We start from the raw sequence: 15,283 nt of genomic DNA, 5'->3' as shown, positions 1-15,283 counted from the left end.
GTCTGGCTGAGTTGGCTCAGCCTCTGCCTTTTCCTGTGGGTATTAATTCCCAAAATTGTCACTGTATGTACCTGCTTCTTTCCCTTTGCGCTATTGGTTCTGTCCCGTTAAAATTGTCTGGGTCAAATGCCTCCAGACATCCTGTGTGGGCAGTTGATGTGCCAAAATTGCCCCTAGAGTCTCATCTGCTTCTGTGAACTTGAAGAAATTGGGTGGTGTATCAAACAGATGCTCTATCTCATTCATGAGAAAAAACAGGTTCTCCACTCTGTCATACATCATTTGCCCTGTGGCTGGCCCTGTGTCCTTTGAAGTGCTGGGAGGTTTTGCAATCTCTGCTACTGCATGTGCATCAATTCTCTTGTTATAGTTGTCCAGGGTGAGCAGTCTTCCCACGCTGCTCAAAATGTTGGGGAGGCCTCTGTTCTGCAGTGTTACAAACTTCTCCAGGAACCTGTTAATTTCTGTCTGCATGTCCTGTGTCCTTCTTTCCAAGGTTCCAATCAAGTTTCTCAATGTAACAACTCTCTTGGCTATGGCAATCGTTTCTGTCCTGTTGTTGATTCCCATGCTAGCCAATTGAGTGCTAGTTTTGTAATTCAGGATATTGATCATCCTGGTAGCTGCTTCTGGCATGTGCCCAAGGCTTGCCCTTGCTCTCTGTATTTCCTTGTTTGCTTTGGTGATGAGCACCATTTGTTCATCCATGGTTTCAATGTATTGCCACTGTTTGGCAATGGATCTCCCAATGTTGCTCCACAACACTGCTTTCATATCAGCTGTCACCCTTTCCAGTGCAAGCTCTTTTTCCAGCTCAGCAATCCTTCTCTTAAGGGTTTTCACCTCTCTCTCCTTGGCTGCCTCATTTTGTTTGCTTTTATCAAATTTCTCATTAACATTAGCCAAGTTCTGTTTGAGCCCATCCAGCTCTTTCATTTGAGCTTCCATAGCTCGGATCTCTGCTTGCAGCTTTTGCATGTCTAGACTAGCAGCCTGTTCTGATGTTGTAGTTGTTGCTGCTGTGGATGGCGCTGTAGTTGGTGCTGTAGCTTCTGTTTGCTGAGGAGGAGGAGCAGTCTTTGGAGGGACTTCCTCAAGATTTATTATCACAGGAGGAGGCTGGGAGGGATGGCCCTCTTCTCTTTGCTTCAGTGCTTCCTGTAGTGCTGCCTTTGCAGTTTCAGTTTGTCCTAGCTGGTCTTGAGTCCTAACCAGCTCTTTGTATAAGGATACCAGCAGGTCTGTGGTATCTTTTTCTTGCCGTTGCTGGGCAACTTCATCTGTTTGTGGATGGATGGTGGCCGGGAGTTTGATTTTCTTTCTTAGGGCTGCCATGTCTGCATCCCTTATTTTCAGCAGTTCTTGGATGCCTTTGACATCCTTGGGATCATGTCCTATCTCTATGATTACCTCCTCCAAGGATTTGATCCTGTTGTCCTTGGCTTGTGAGGATGCTCGTTCCAATTCTAGCTGGGATGATGTATTGTCTAGGCTGCTCTTTAACTTGTAATTTTCCAGTGTCTCATCTGCCAGGGAGGCATACACCATTTCACCCGTTTGTTTGTGTAACTCTATCTTATCCATGGGGTGAATATCTTTAGCCAGAACCTCCATGTTGGTTCTTAAATAGTCTGAGGTGGACTGAGGATGTAGAGTTGTGGGCATAAAATGGCTCATTATCATTTTGCCCTCACTCACATCAAAAGCAGACATTAGTCTCTGCTGGTTGCTGGGGGCTAGTTTTAACAAGTGATCATAGAGTTGCACTTTTATGGGATCACTCCTTCTCTTGATTTCGATGAACTGCTGCTTTATACTTGAGTGCCCCTCTCTATGCCGGCCAGAAGAGCTGACCTCTCCTCCCATTGTCATATCTGGTCCTCTTTGAGATGAGCTGGCCGAGAGTTCTCCACTGGGTGGGCCCATGCCCATGGCCTGCCTTACTGCTATGTCCTCCTCTTGGGAGTCATTCAATCTTTGTCTCTTCTCTCCTCTGATCAAGGATGAAGTCTGGGGAGTCTCTCTCTCTCTCTTTCTGGTTAAGTCCTCCTTCTGAGGTGTTTGGAGGACTGAGCTGTCCACATTGATGTCTGTTCTTGGAGACAACTCTGTTTGGGGCTGCTGTTCTGTAGATCCGGGCAAATCTGTCTCTTTATTTTGCTGTAATGGCTGCTGCCCACTAGTTTGTGGTTTATCTTGTTGCTGCCCCAACTCCCGTTCTTCCATTTCTTCTTGCTGCTGTAGCAAGGTGTCAACCTGTTCTTCTGTTAATATAGGTGGTTGTTCCACCTGTTTGCCTTTGTCCTTGCTTGCTGCTTGGGTTGTCTGCTCGGCAGTTCGCTGTTGTGTTGCTGGTGTTGTGGTGGCTGCCCCAATTTGCCTCCTGTAGGAAATAGGCACCTGTCCACAAGTTTCCAAGTCAGCTTGTTTTTGGACATTTCTAGCCTCTTGCTCAAGTATTTCTTCGTTAGTCATTTGCTCTACTAATGTGCCCTCTTCCCAATCTGGTGCATTTGCATATTTTTCAATTTCAGGTAATCTGGCATGAGCATAGTTGCCTAACTTATACCTGATCCTCCTGAGGGAAATAGAGTGGTTAGGGTCATATGGAATCCACTCAAAACTAGTTTTCAACTGGAGTCCTTCCAGGATCCTGTCTGCCTCTTTCCAGCCTTCCTCCTTTCTGTTGTATAAGAAAGGACCTAGCTGATTTCTCACTTTCAACTGTGATTTCTTGTTTTTACTCTGAAAGTGTAGGTAATCTGAGTTCCCAAATTGCCTGAAATATTCTAAGGCAAACAGTCTCATGGGAACGTACCTTGGCAGCCTAAATGGATTTAATTCACATCCATACACCCTAATGACTGTGTGATTCTGGTAGAAGTACCAGTTGTCGATGTTGTAAAGCTTGTTCAAATGAAGAATTCTTTTCATGTCATCGGTCAGTCTAGGAGGAGGGGCACCTTGCAGCACTGTTAGGGCTGGATGAACAAATAAATCAATAAACTCACAGTATGTATAAGGTGATACTGAGGTACGATGGAACACAGGGGTCCAAAAAACAACTGATCTTGGGGTTCCTTGGGCGTTGAGTGACCTCAAAGGGACAGAGAAGGTAGCTGGCTGGTTGAACAAGAACAGATGATATATGTAGGAGGTGTATCTGAACAGCCTCTCCCTCTTCAAGTTCATGAACTGGTCATGAATCTTCTCAGCTATATAAGTTGCATAATCATAGTGGATAGCTGGAGGCTTACCCGGGGCAAATATGGACAGCATGGCCAATATGCTGTCATCTACATCTTCCAGTCCTCTGAATCCCAGGACATATCCAATCAAGTCCACCATCATCCTGCCCAACTCATTCAGGTATTGGTAACCAATGGGAGGGGTTCTGACTGCTTCAGAGCTAGGGGTAACAAATAGCTGGTTAATCTTCACAATCTGGTCATTAGACAGTTTGTTTCCTCTCCTTATCAAATCTTGCATGGAAAGAGGGGTCAGTTTCTTGGCTGTATGAAAATGCAGCATCTGATTTATACTCTCTGGAGTGATCTGAAACAGGACTAGGCCTGTGGGGCTAATGACTGCCCTTTGGCTGGGGTCATAGCACTCTTGGCAACTGTAGATGAGCTCTGGCATTGGATTGACTTGGGGAAGGTTGTATATGGGCAAATTTGATTCCCAGATCCCCAGGATATCTGCTCCACTCATGTGCTGGGCTCTCAGTTCATTTAACATCTGGATATTATACTTAGTTCCCATAGGAAACCAGTCCAACATCTGGTAATCCATGTCTCCCAGGGGTTTCCATGCTAATTCTTGGTGGGGGGCATTGATAGGCTTAATATTGAGAGCAATGGGAGTCTCCATAGCTTGTGAAGGGATAAACTAATGCAATTTGACAAGTGAGTTGGCAAAGACAGACTGCAGATTGCCCTCTGTGGTAAAAACTTGATTTTCTGAACTGTCAGAGGGGAATTTACCAGCTAGAAATTGAAATACTGCTGGTAATTGGTTACAGAGATTCTTTTGGTGCCCAATTTAGCTCCTGGTAGTAATTCAGAGGTATTCAGCGGGGCATTAGCCGAGAAAACGCAGGACGAGGGGTTTTCAGATGAATTGCAGTTTGTTACAACTCTGCAGGGAATTTTTGGACTTCACAGAGACAATGGTGGAGGTATAACCCGGTTCTAGCGGTGAAAAAATCTGTTTTACGGTCCTATTATGCCTGTGAGCAGTTTAGAGCAGAATGCAGGTCGAATGGAGGGCAGGGTAGGGTAAATACCTGTAACTTGACGTGCAGAAGTCGTGATAAGGTGTACTGCAGTTGCTGGAGTGGTCGCCTTTGTTGAATTTATAGGTTGGCGGAAATCCGGGCAGAAACGGTTAAACAGAGAGTTCGGCAGACAATAACAGTGAAATGGTAAAAAATGCGTGAAATTTGGTTAATATGAGATTTTTACCCATTTGGCGCTTTTATAGGATGACGTCAGCATGACGTCATTGGTGGGTCACGGTGATGTGACGTCAGCAGACGTCATCGGGGAGGACGTGGCAGCAGACGACCGGTCAACGGGGGTGAGGTGGCAGCCCAGTCAGCGGTGAGCTGGACGCGGCGGGACGGTCAAATAGCGGACGGGCGGAGGTTAAGCCGTGAAGGTTACGGTTAAGGCTTTAACCGTCACGGTCTCTCGGGGCGGTTAGAGTACGGCGCCCAGGGTGTCAGAGGGAGCTCCGAGACGGTCTAACGGGCGACGCGTGGCAGAGGCATGACGAGGCGCAACGTCATGTTCTCGGGAGTTAACGCGCGGATGTGGACGGCGTTCCGATATTGTGGTGGGCCGTCGGATCTGGAGGGCTTGATCCGACGGCTGGCGGAGGTGTAAGGTACACGGCGGATAGGGCGGCGGAAAAATTTAACGTTTATGGGTTTTTTGACAAGGTTTTCAAATGTTTCAACCTCTGACCACCCGCGCTTGCATTTGGGGGCATGCTGAAGGCGGGATTTTGCCTTTTATAAGGTTTGCGGAGGGTTTGTGGGCTAGAGGGGTTTAGAGAGGGGTTTATACCCATGCAAAGGTATTTTTTGAGGGGAAATGATCTGCAGCAAAGGGAGAGTATCAGAGATAGGTTCACCATGGTGGCCAGATGCCACTATGATCCCTCTTTGCAGATTTCTCGGCTATTATGCCTAGGGGAGGGAATATATAACATTTAGGGCTTTATACACCTTAGTGTTATTACTATTAGGGCAAGGGGTAGAATAAGGGAGTTAAATAGTAGAATTAGGAGTTAGTAAAGTGAAGGAGGGGAATCTTTGAGAAAGGGGATGTTAATGATGGAGTAAGGGGGAAAAAGTGAAGTTAGTGATGCTTTCTGCTGTGAATCCATGAAATTCACCACCTTTTTTGCTGATATGTCCATTGCCTTGGCAAAATATCTTTGACAACTATGTAATGGTGAACCTGTCCTTTCTGCAACCACAACTGCCTACCCAACTATTTCACCTAACATTTTTTAGTTTCTTCTTGGAGGGGCACTTAGACTTGCAACCCTCAATTGCCTTTTCTTTTCTTTAGCTTTTTCCTTTTTTACTCTATCTGCTTCTACCCTTATCTCTTCCAAGGTCCCAGATTAGGCTTTTGGGAACCTTTGTTTCTCTACCTGAACTACTTGTCTGCCAAGATTAAGCTGTTCGGACAGACTTCTTTCTCTATTCTACAACTCAAAATTGAAACATGGCATGATCCAGATTAGACTGTTGAATCATCCACAAAAATGTAATAAGGTCCTCAATATCTGAAGTAATTTCACACACCTCTGATCACCTGGAAATATGGGATCTTTGTGCTAACAAAGCAGAGCCTATTTGGATTTTCAATAATCAATCATGAAATATGAAACCTATTACTATAGGTATCCAACAGGTTGCTTCATGCAGATCTCCTCTTCCAGATCCCTGTGTAGAAATGTTGTCTTCACATCCCTCTGTTCTACCTCAAAATCAAAAGTAGCAACAACAGATAAAAGTAACCTAATAGAAGTTGTTAGAGTCGGTCTTGTCAGTCCTCCATCGGAGATCAAAACTTTTTTTGCATTTCATTTTTAGGTGTCCCATCCTACTTGATCACTTGAATTCTGCTAGGAGCATGCCATAAATCTAACAGAATGGCTTTGTCATTCATTACCCTCATGTCTTATACCTACTAGCTTAGGCTTTTTCATTGATGTTTATTAAAGTCCATGATAGTCAATGTTTGATCTTTTAATGGGCAACGAGTCATGTCAATCATAGGTCTAGGGTTTCAAAAATTGAGTTGTTAAAGTGTTAAAATGCCAGCAGGTCAGAGGGAGGTTCTACACATGTTTTCTATTTCGCGAATTTCATCATTATATCGATGGATTATGACTATTCTTCAAAACTCTATTTTGAGGAAAAGTCAACATTTTGTCCTTTCTAATAATTTTCAAAAGTTTTCAGTTTTTGAAATCTCCAGGCGCAACCCTTGTCTGCTTTGTCAAATTCCATGTCAGGTATCCCTGCAAAAATTTGCCAAGAATTTCATTGTTTCAGTCAAAAAATCAAAAGGAAATTCAAAAACAGAGTTGTATTAAAATAGAAAAAGTGCCAATGCAAAAACATTATAAAGATGGGTCTCGGAGAGTCAAAAATTAAATCCATGCCTTTATAAATACATTTTCATGAAGATCAATGTTATTTGTATGCCAAGACCAAGGAGAAAGCCACTCAAAGCAAATTGGTTGAGTTGGTGTGCGATTTGGGGAAAGTTAGAGGAAATTTGGTCGGCGCAGTGCACAGAGCAGGTGGCGTGGTACACTGGGAGAAAATTTCTAGTGTAAATTTGAACAGGTGCGGCACACTGGGACGGCGCGGTGCGTTGGGTATGCAGCGTGGCGCATACACCTGAAAGCCCAAAAATGTTTCAAACTTCTCCAAATTGCCATTTATTTGCGTGGATTCACCAGGTAGGGTCGACATCTCAATGTTTCATCCATTTTTGTGCTGAGTGATGGTGGTTTATGGATGTTAATGATTGAAGCAAAAATCCAAACCCTACTTCAAACGTGCCTCAAAGGAAATTTCTGTGGTTTCCACAATTTACTGTTTTGCTACCAAGGTCACTTCTCCATCATTCCCTTCTCCCTTATTCCATTTCTCCTATATTTCATTCTTCCGTATCCCCAAAAGTTACTAAACCCCTATCCTAAAATTCCCTTTCCCAAAACTTTCAAATGTGAAAAACCATAAAACCTATTCCCACATCTAAATTACTAAACCCCCTCCCATAATTCCCAAACAAATCTCTCCCAATAATTCCTAATCCCTTGATATTATCTCCCTTTCCTAAGAGTCCTTGTTCATTGGTTTTCCCCTTTGGTGGCAGAGTTGGCACACATTACTAAAAGAGTAGTCCAAACAGTTTTCATACACCATCATTTTCATCTTCAAGGCAGTTTGAAAACAACAGTCATGGCATCTGAGCATTCATCGGACTATGAAGTGGAAACCCAAAGTGACTCACCCTTGGAAGAACAAGCACCCCGGAGGCCTCATAAAAGTGGCAGACATGTTAGAGAAGAACCGACCACCCTTACAAAATTGCAGGCCTGCCCTCTTGCCATGTTTTGTTTTCAGCATCAATCATGCTTTGAGTTTTGTCAAAAGGTGGCTAGTGTTCAATTTCATCATGAGTTGGCTCATCTTTTTTTGCTGCACTTACATGGAGATCAAGCTATCTTAGTCGGTGTCACCTTCACACTTACACCAGAATCTGTCTCATTAGCAACCGGCATACCGAACATTGGAGAACCATGGAACAAGAAGCAGAAGATTTACCAGCAACATTATGAGCCATACATTAAAACCGGTTTTTTGAGGCAGCCCAAGAGAGTGTTCCCATTCTGATATCTGAAAGATGAATATGCTCCACTAATGAAATTGATCATGAAATATTTCAGCTGTGAGGGATGGTTCTCTCGTCTCTATGCTTATCACATCAGGTTTCTCATGCATTTCACCAGGGTACAGATGATGAACATTCCGTATTTCATTTGTCGGAATATAGAGAGGATTACCACACTTGTGCAACATAAAACCCCTTAGCAGCAACTTAATAGTGTCTATCATTTTGCTCTTATCAAGATTATGGTGGTTCATCAGCTTGAATTATAGGGCAGCACTTGGGATGATTTCATCTCTTGTGACTTCTTCAGAGCTTCACAGGGATTATCAGAGGTTAAACATGAAGGTGGACCTTCTCATCAGCATGAGCGCCATGAGACCGCTATTATGCCGGTATTCATCACATATCAGAGAGGTACCAGACATTTGTTTACAGCCGTAAAGCAAGTGTTATCTCCACCCAGGGTGGAAGGGGCCTCGTTTCCTCCATCAGCATCATAGGTACAGGATAAAGGCAAGAGGCCAATGTAGGATGAGGGGCCTTCAGGTGAAAGAGAGACCGACTTCATTCTCATTCATGATGATGATACAGATACGGGCCCACAAAGTGCCAAACTTAGGGAGATCATCTAGGAGCAGCAAACAGAGGTCCAAGCCTTATCCCTTGACTTGGAGAGAGCTAAGTGGACCATGAAATATTTGGAGCAGAGGAACAAACAGCTTGAGGATCAGAAAGCAATCATGGAACTACAAAACATCTATGAGAATCGCTAGGCTGCACAAAGGAGAAGAATTGAGCTCACGTCATTGGAGCAAGAGACTAATGAGGATCGGGAGTCTAATATCTAGAGAGTTAACATGGACTTAGAGAGGCTATTGGACAAGGCCGATAAGGATCATGCATTGCTGAGACACATGGCTTTCCACTACATGGCACAAAACAAGGTCTGCAAGGCACAAATCAGGAATTTAAAGGCAAAATTGAGAAGGCAATAAGGAAGCAAAAGAGGCAAAGGGAGCTTGATCATCTTTAGATATTGGCGAAAGCCTCTTTAGCCTAGCATAACACTTAATGAAGAATCTCCAGCCAAAATTTCAAGAAATTTGGGGCATTTTTTCCATTTTGGCAAATTTTGGTACCAAAAACAGGGTTTTTGTCCCTGTGCGCTGCGCCACCTGGCACGCGCTTTTGTTAGGGAGCTCCAAACTTTAAAAAGTTTACATTTATGGACTTGGCATAAAAAATAATGACTTCTAGTGCATGTCCAAGAAGTTTGGGCAAGTTTTGAGTCCACAGGAGGTCAAAAACACTCAAAAAATGACCTCACTGCCCCTATTTTGACACACAGGAAGTAGTCTTGGGAGGTTGAAGTTTTGGAGGGGCAAATGGGCACCAAATTCAGAAATTCCTCTTGGGTTTGAAGGTAGATAGGTAGGGATTTCCAACAAGCACACTTTTTTGGATGAAGGAAAATTACATGGGCACATTATCTCAAAGGATGGCATCCGTATTGATCCAGCACGTGTGGAAGCGATTCAGCAAATTGACCTGCCCCGAAATAAGAAGGAGATTCAATCGTTTAATGGTAAGATGAATTTTCTGTGTCGCTCTGTTTCTAATCTTGCTGAAAATCTAAGGGAGATTACAAACATGCTTAAGAAGGGCAGCCAAGTGACATGGAGAGAAGAGGCTGTAAAATCTTTCAATTTAGTGAAATTGGCTCTTTCTTCACCCCCGGTTCTAATAAGCCCGAATTATACTCAGGATTTTATATTGTTTTCATTTGCTTCAGAGCATACTATGGTAGGTGTATTAATTCAGAAAAAAGATGAGCATGAAAGACCCATTGCTTTCTTCAACCGGCCTATAAGAGATGCTGCTTTGAAATACAACATTATTGAGAAGCAAGCTCTAACACTTGTAAAAGCACTAAAATATCTCCGCGTGTATATTTTGCATTCCCATATTTTAGCTTATGTTCCGAACGCTATTGTCAAAGATGTTTTGGTCTAGACAGATCCTGAAGGAAGATGTGGCAAGTGGATTGCAGCTTTGCTAGAGTATGATGTGGAGATAAGGCCCACGAAGCTTGTTAAAGGATAGGGATTGGCAAAATTAATGGTTGAATCAAATCTGCACGTCTTAGACATAAATCTGATTGCTACTATGTCTGATGAGAATGAGGAAAGTTCGTCCATTCAGGTAGCTGAAATCTTTGTTCTTTCTCCATGGTGTTCAGATATCATATATGTACTTCAGAATTTGTTTGCACTACCTGGTATGGCTAGAAACAAAGCTAGAACTCTTAAGTTAAAGGCTGCTAAGTTTTGTATTTTGAATTCTGCACTTTATTGGAAATATCCCGGTGGTTTTTTGTTAAATTGTTTAGTGGAAGAAGAAGTGAAGCAGGTCACAAAGGATTTCCATAAAGGAGATTATGGCGGTCACCGTTTTTGGAAAACAACGGCAAATAAAATTTTGAGAGTCAGATACTATTGGCCGACATTGTTTGCTGATGTGTTCAAGACTGTCAAGAGCTGTCATAACTGTCAGATTTTTCAAGGAAAGCAGAAATTATAGCCTTTGCCACTTAAACCCATTGAGGTGAGTGCTCCTTTTCAGTAGTGGGGATTGGATTTCATTGGTGAAATTCATCCTGCTTCTTCAGGTCAACATCGATGGATCCTCACGGTGACAGATTATTTCACGAAGTGGATCGAAGCAATTCCCACTAGGCAAGCTATGGATGTGGTAATAATTTCATTCATTGAGAATAATATTTTGTCTCGTTTTGGCTGCCCGAGTAAGTTAATCACTAATAACGCAGCAGCTTTCAAGTCAAAAAGCATGGTTGAGTTTTGTAATAAATATCACATTACTTTGGGGCACTCAACCGCCTATCATCCACAAGGCAATGGATTGGCAGAGTCTTCCAACAAATCTTTGGTTAATATCATTAAGAAGATGCCGGAAATAAACAAAAAAAGTTGGCATAAGAAGTTGGTTCATGCACTTTGGGCAGATCAAGTGAATCAGAAGAAATCCATTGGTATGTCCCCCTTTGAGTTAGTTTATCGAGTTGATACCCTGTTCCCTACCTCTCTTGCAGCTTTGGTAGTCAAACTTGTTCAGGAGGCTGGTAGTGAAGATGACCCAATGCAGAGAAGACTAAATCAAATGATACACTTGTAGCAGATACGGGAAGATGTTTTTCAAAACACATTCAAGTTGCAGGAGAGAATTAAAAATATTTATGACAGAAAAGCAAAGGCGGACACATTTAAGTTGGATGATATGGTGTTAAAGTGGGATGCAAGGAATGAGGAAAAGGGCAAGCACGGTAAGTTTGAAAATCTCTGGAAAGGTACTTTTAATATTGTAGCATATCGGGGTTAGAATGCCTTTCTTCTGAAGGAGATGAACGGGGAAGATTGTCACAGAGGGTCGGTCAATGGTCGACTGCTCAAGTGGTACCTTTTCTGAGTTATTTTTGCTCTTATCATTGTCATTGTAAATACCATTTTATTTCAGTTTCATTGTAAGTGTGTTCTTTGATCTTTTATTCAGTCTGGGGCCCGAAGTGAAGGCTATAATTCTGAAGAAAGATTTCAGTTTTGAGTTCAGTTTGTTGAGTCAGTTTTTCAGTCATTTCAGTTACATAATCAAGTCGTTCTATGTCAAGTTTCAGTCACATAAATTGAGTTATAGTCTTGTGTTGTTTGTCGAAATAATGACTCCATAGCCCAATGGACGAAGGCACTGTCTAGCTCTCCCAGAGGTCTCTCGTTCTTGGCACCTCCAAGGAGCTACCATCCCCTTTGGAGCCAATGTTAGAGTCGGTCTTGTCAGTCCACCGTCAGAGATGAAAACTCTTTTTGCATTTCATTTTTACGTGTCCCATCCTGCTCGATCACTTGCATTCCGCTAAGAGCATGCCATAAATCTGATGGAAGGGCTTTGTCATTCATTCCCCTCATGTCTTATACCTACTGGCTTGGGTTTTTTCATCGATGTTTATTAAATTCCATTGCAGTCAATGTTTGATCTTTTAATGGGTAATGAGTCATGTCAATCATAGGTCTAGGGTTTCAAAAATTGAGTTGTTAAAGTGTTCAAATGCCAGTAGGCCAGAGGGAGGTTCTACACATGTTTTCTATTTCACAAATTTCATCATTATATCGATGGATTATGACTGTTCTTCAAAACCCTGTTTTGAAGAAAAGTCAACATTTTGTCCTTTGTAATAATTTTCAAAAGTTTTCAGTTTTTGAAATCTCTAGGCACAAACCTAGTCTCCTTTTCCAAATTCCATGTCAGCTATCCCTGCAAAAATTTTCCAAGAATTTCATTGTTTTAGTCAAAAAATAAAAAGGAAATTCAAAAATAGAGTTTTATTAAAATAGAGAAAGTGCCAATGCCAAAACATTATACAGATGGGTCTTGGAGAGTCAAAAATTAAATCCATGCCTTTACAAAGACATTTTCATGAAGATCAATGTTATTTGCATGCCAAGACCAAGGAGAAAGCCACTCAAAGAAAATTGGTTGAGTTGGTGTGCGATTTGGGGAAAGTTAGAGGAAATTTAGTCGACATGGCGCACAAAGCAGGTGGCGCGGCACACTGGAGAGGCGTGGCGCATTGGGAGAAAATTTCTAGTGTAAATCTGAACGGGCGCAGCGCACTGGGACGACGCGGCATGTTGGGTATGTGGCGCGGCACATACACCTGAAATCCCAAAAATGTTTCAAATTTCTCCAAATTGCCATTTATTTGCGTGGATTCGCCACGTAGGGTCGACATCTCAATGTTTCATCCATTTTCGTGTTGAGTGATAATGGTTTATGGATGTTAATGATTGAAGAAAAAATCCAAACCCTACTTCAAATGTGCCTCAAAGGAAATTTCTTTGGTTTCCACATTTTACTGTTTTGCTACCAAGGTCACTTCTCCATCATTCCCTTCTCCCTTATTCCATTTCTCCTAGATATCATTCTTCCCTATCCCCAAAAGTTACTAAACCCCTATCCTAAAATTCCCTTTCCCAAAACTTTCAAATGTGAAAAACCCTAAAACCTATTCCCATACCTAAATTACTAAATCCCCTCCCATAATTCCCAAACAAATCTCTACCAATAATTCCTAATCCCTTGATATTATCTCCCTTTCCTAATAGTCCTTGTTCATTGGTTTTCCCCTTTGGTGGCAGAGTTGGCACACATTACTAAAAGAGCAATCTAAACAGTTTTCATACACCAACATTTTCATCTTCAAGGCAGTTTGAAAAACAATAGTCATGGCATCCGAGCACTCATCGGACTATGAAGTGGAAACCCAAAGTGACTCACCCTTGGAAGAACAGGCACCCTGGAGGCCTCATAAAAGTGGCATATATGTTAGAGAAGAACCGATCACCCTTAAAGAATTGCAGGCCTGCCCTCTTGCCATGTTTTGTTTTCCACATCAGTCATGCTTTGAGTTTTGTCAAAAGGTGGTTAGTGTTCAATTTCATCATGAGTTGGCTCGTCTTTTTGTGCTGCACTTACATGGAGATGAAGCTGTCTTAGCCGGTGTCACCTTCACACTTACACCAAAATTTGTCTCATTACCAACTAGCATACCGAACATTGGAGAACCATGGAACAAGAAGCGGAAGATTGACCGGCAGCATTATGAGCCATACATTAAAACCGGTTTCTTGAGGCAGCTCAAGAGAGTGTTCCCATTCCGATATCTAAAAGATGAATATGCTCCACTAATGAAATTGATCACGAAATATTTCAGCTGTGAGGGACAGTTCTCTCGTCTCTATGCTTGTCACATCAGGTTGCTCATGCATTTCACTAGGGTACGGATGATGAACATTCCGTATTTCATTTTCCAGAATATAGAGAGGATGACCACACTTGTGCAACATAAAACCCCTTAGCAACAACTTAATAGTGTCTATCATTTTGCTCTTATTATGGTTATGGTGGTTCATCAGCTTGAATTATAGGGCATCACTTGGGATGATTTCATCTCTTGTGACTTCTTCAGAGCTTCACAGTGATAATTAGTGGTTAAACATGAAGGTGGACCTTCTCATCAGTATGAGTGCCATGAGACCGCTAGTGTGCCGGTATTCATCACATATCAGAGAGGTACCAGACATTTGTTTGCAGCGGCAAAGCTAGTGTTATCTCCACCCGGGGTGGAAGGGGCCTCGCTTCCTCCATCAGCATCACAGGTACATGATAAAGGCAGGAGGCCAATGCAAGATGAGGGGCCTTCAGGTGAGCCTTCAGGGAAAGAGAGACCAAATTTATTCTCATTCATGATGATGATACATATACGAGCCCACAAAGTGCCAAACTTAGGGAGATCATCCAGGAGCAGCAAACAGAGATCCAAGCCTTATCGCTTGACTTGGAGAGAGCTAAGTGGACCATGAAATATTTGGAGCAGAGGAACAAATAGCTTGAAGATCAGCAAGCAATCATGGAGCTACAGAACATCCGCGAGAATCGCCAGGCTGCACAAAGGAGAAGAATTGAGCTCACGTCATTGGAGCAAGAGATTAATGAGGATTGGGAGTCTAATCTCAAGAGAGTTAACATGCACTTAGAGAGGCTATTATACAATGCAAATAAGGATCATGCATTTCTGAGACACATGGCTTTCAACTACATGGCACGAAACAAGGTTTGGAAGGCACGAATCACGAATTTAAAGGCAAAATTGAAGAAGGCAATAAGGAAGAAAAAGAGGCAAAGGGAGCTTGATCGTCTTCAGATATTGGCTAAAGCCTCTTTAGCCTAGAATAACACTTAATGGAGAAGCTCCAGCCCAAATTTCAAGAAATTTGGGGCATTTTTGGCATTTTGGCAAATTTTTGTACAAAAAACAGGGTTTTTCTCCCTGTGCGTCACGCCACCTGGCGCGCGCTTTTTCTAGGGAGCTCGAAACTGTAAAATGTTTACATTTTTGGATTTGGCATGAAACATCATGACTGTTGGTGTAGGGCCAAGAATTTTTGGCAAGTTTTGAGTCCATAGGAGGTCAAAAACACTCAAAAAATGACCTCACTGCCCCTATTTTGACACACGGGAAGCAGTCTTGGGAGGTTGAAGTTTTGGAGGGGAAAATGGGCACCAAATTCAGAAACTCCTCTTGGGTTGGAAAGTAGACAGGAAGGGATTTCTAGAAAGCACACTTGGGCTCAATATGGGCTTTGGGATGTGCCTCAAACTCTGCCTCAAAGTGGCGCAACGCATACAGATTTTGGTGCGGCGCGTAGAGGATTTTTTCTCAAATTTTCAGCTTCCAGCTCAGAAATTCGGCCAGTTTGACTAGTTTTGCTTTCTGATGTAATTTT

Source organism: Pinus tabuliformis, chromosome 2_1, assembly GCF_031772625.1.
Source record: "Pinus tabuliformis cultivar Carrire ecotype Pingquan chromosome 2_1, CPIR1, whole genome shotgun sequence".
NCBI classification, from domain to species: Eukaryota; Viridiplantae; Streptophyta; class Pinopsida; order Pinales; family Pinaceae; genus Pinus; species Pinus tabuliformis.
The sequence above is the reverse complement of the archived record's forward strand: the minus strand, read 5'-3'. Positions refer to the sequence as shown.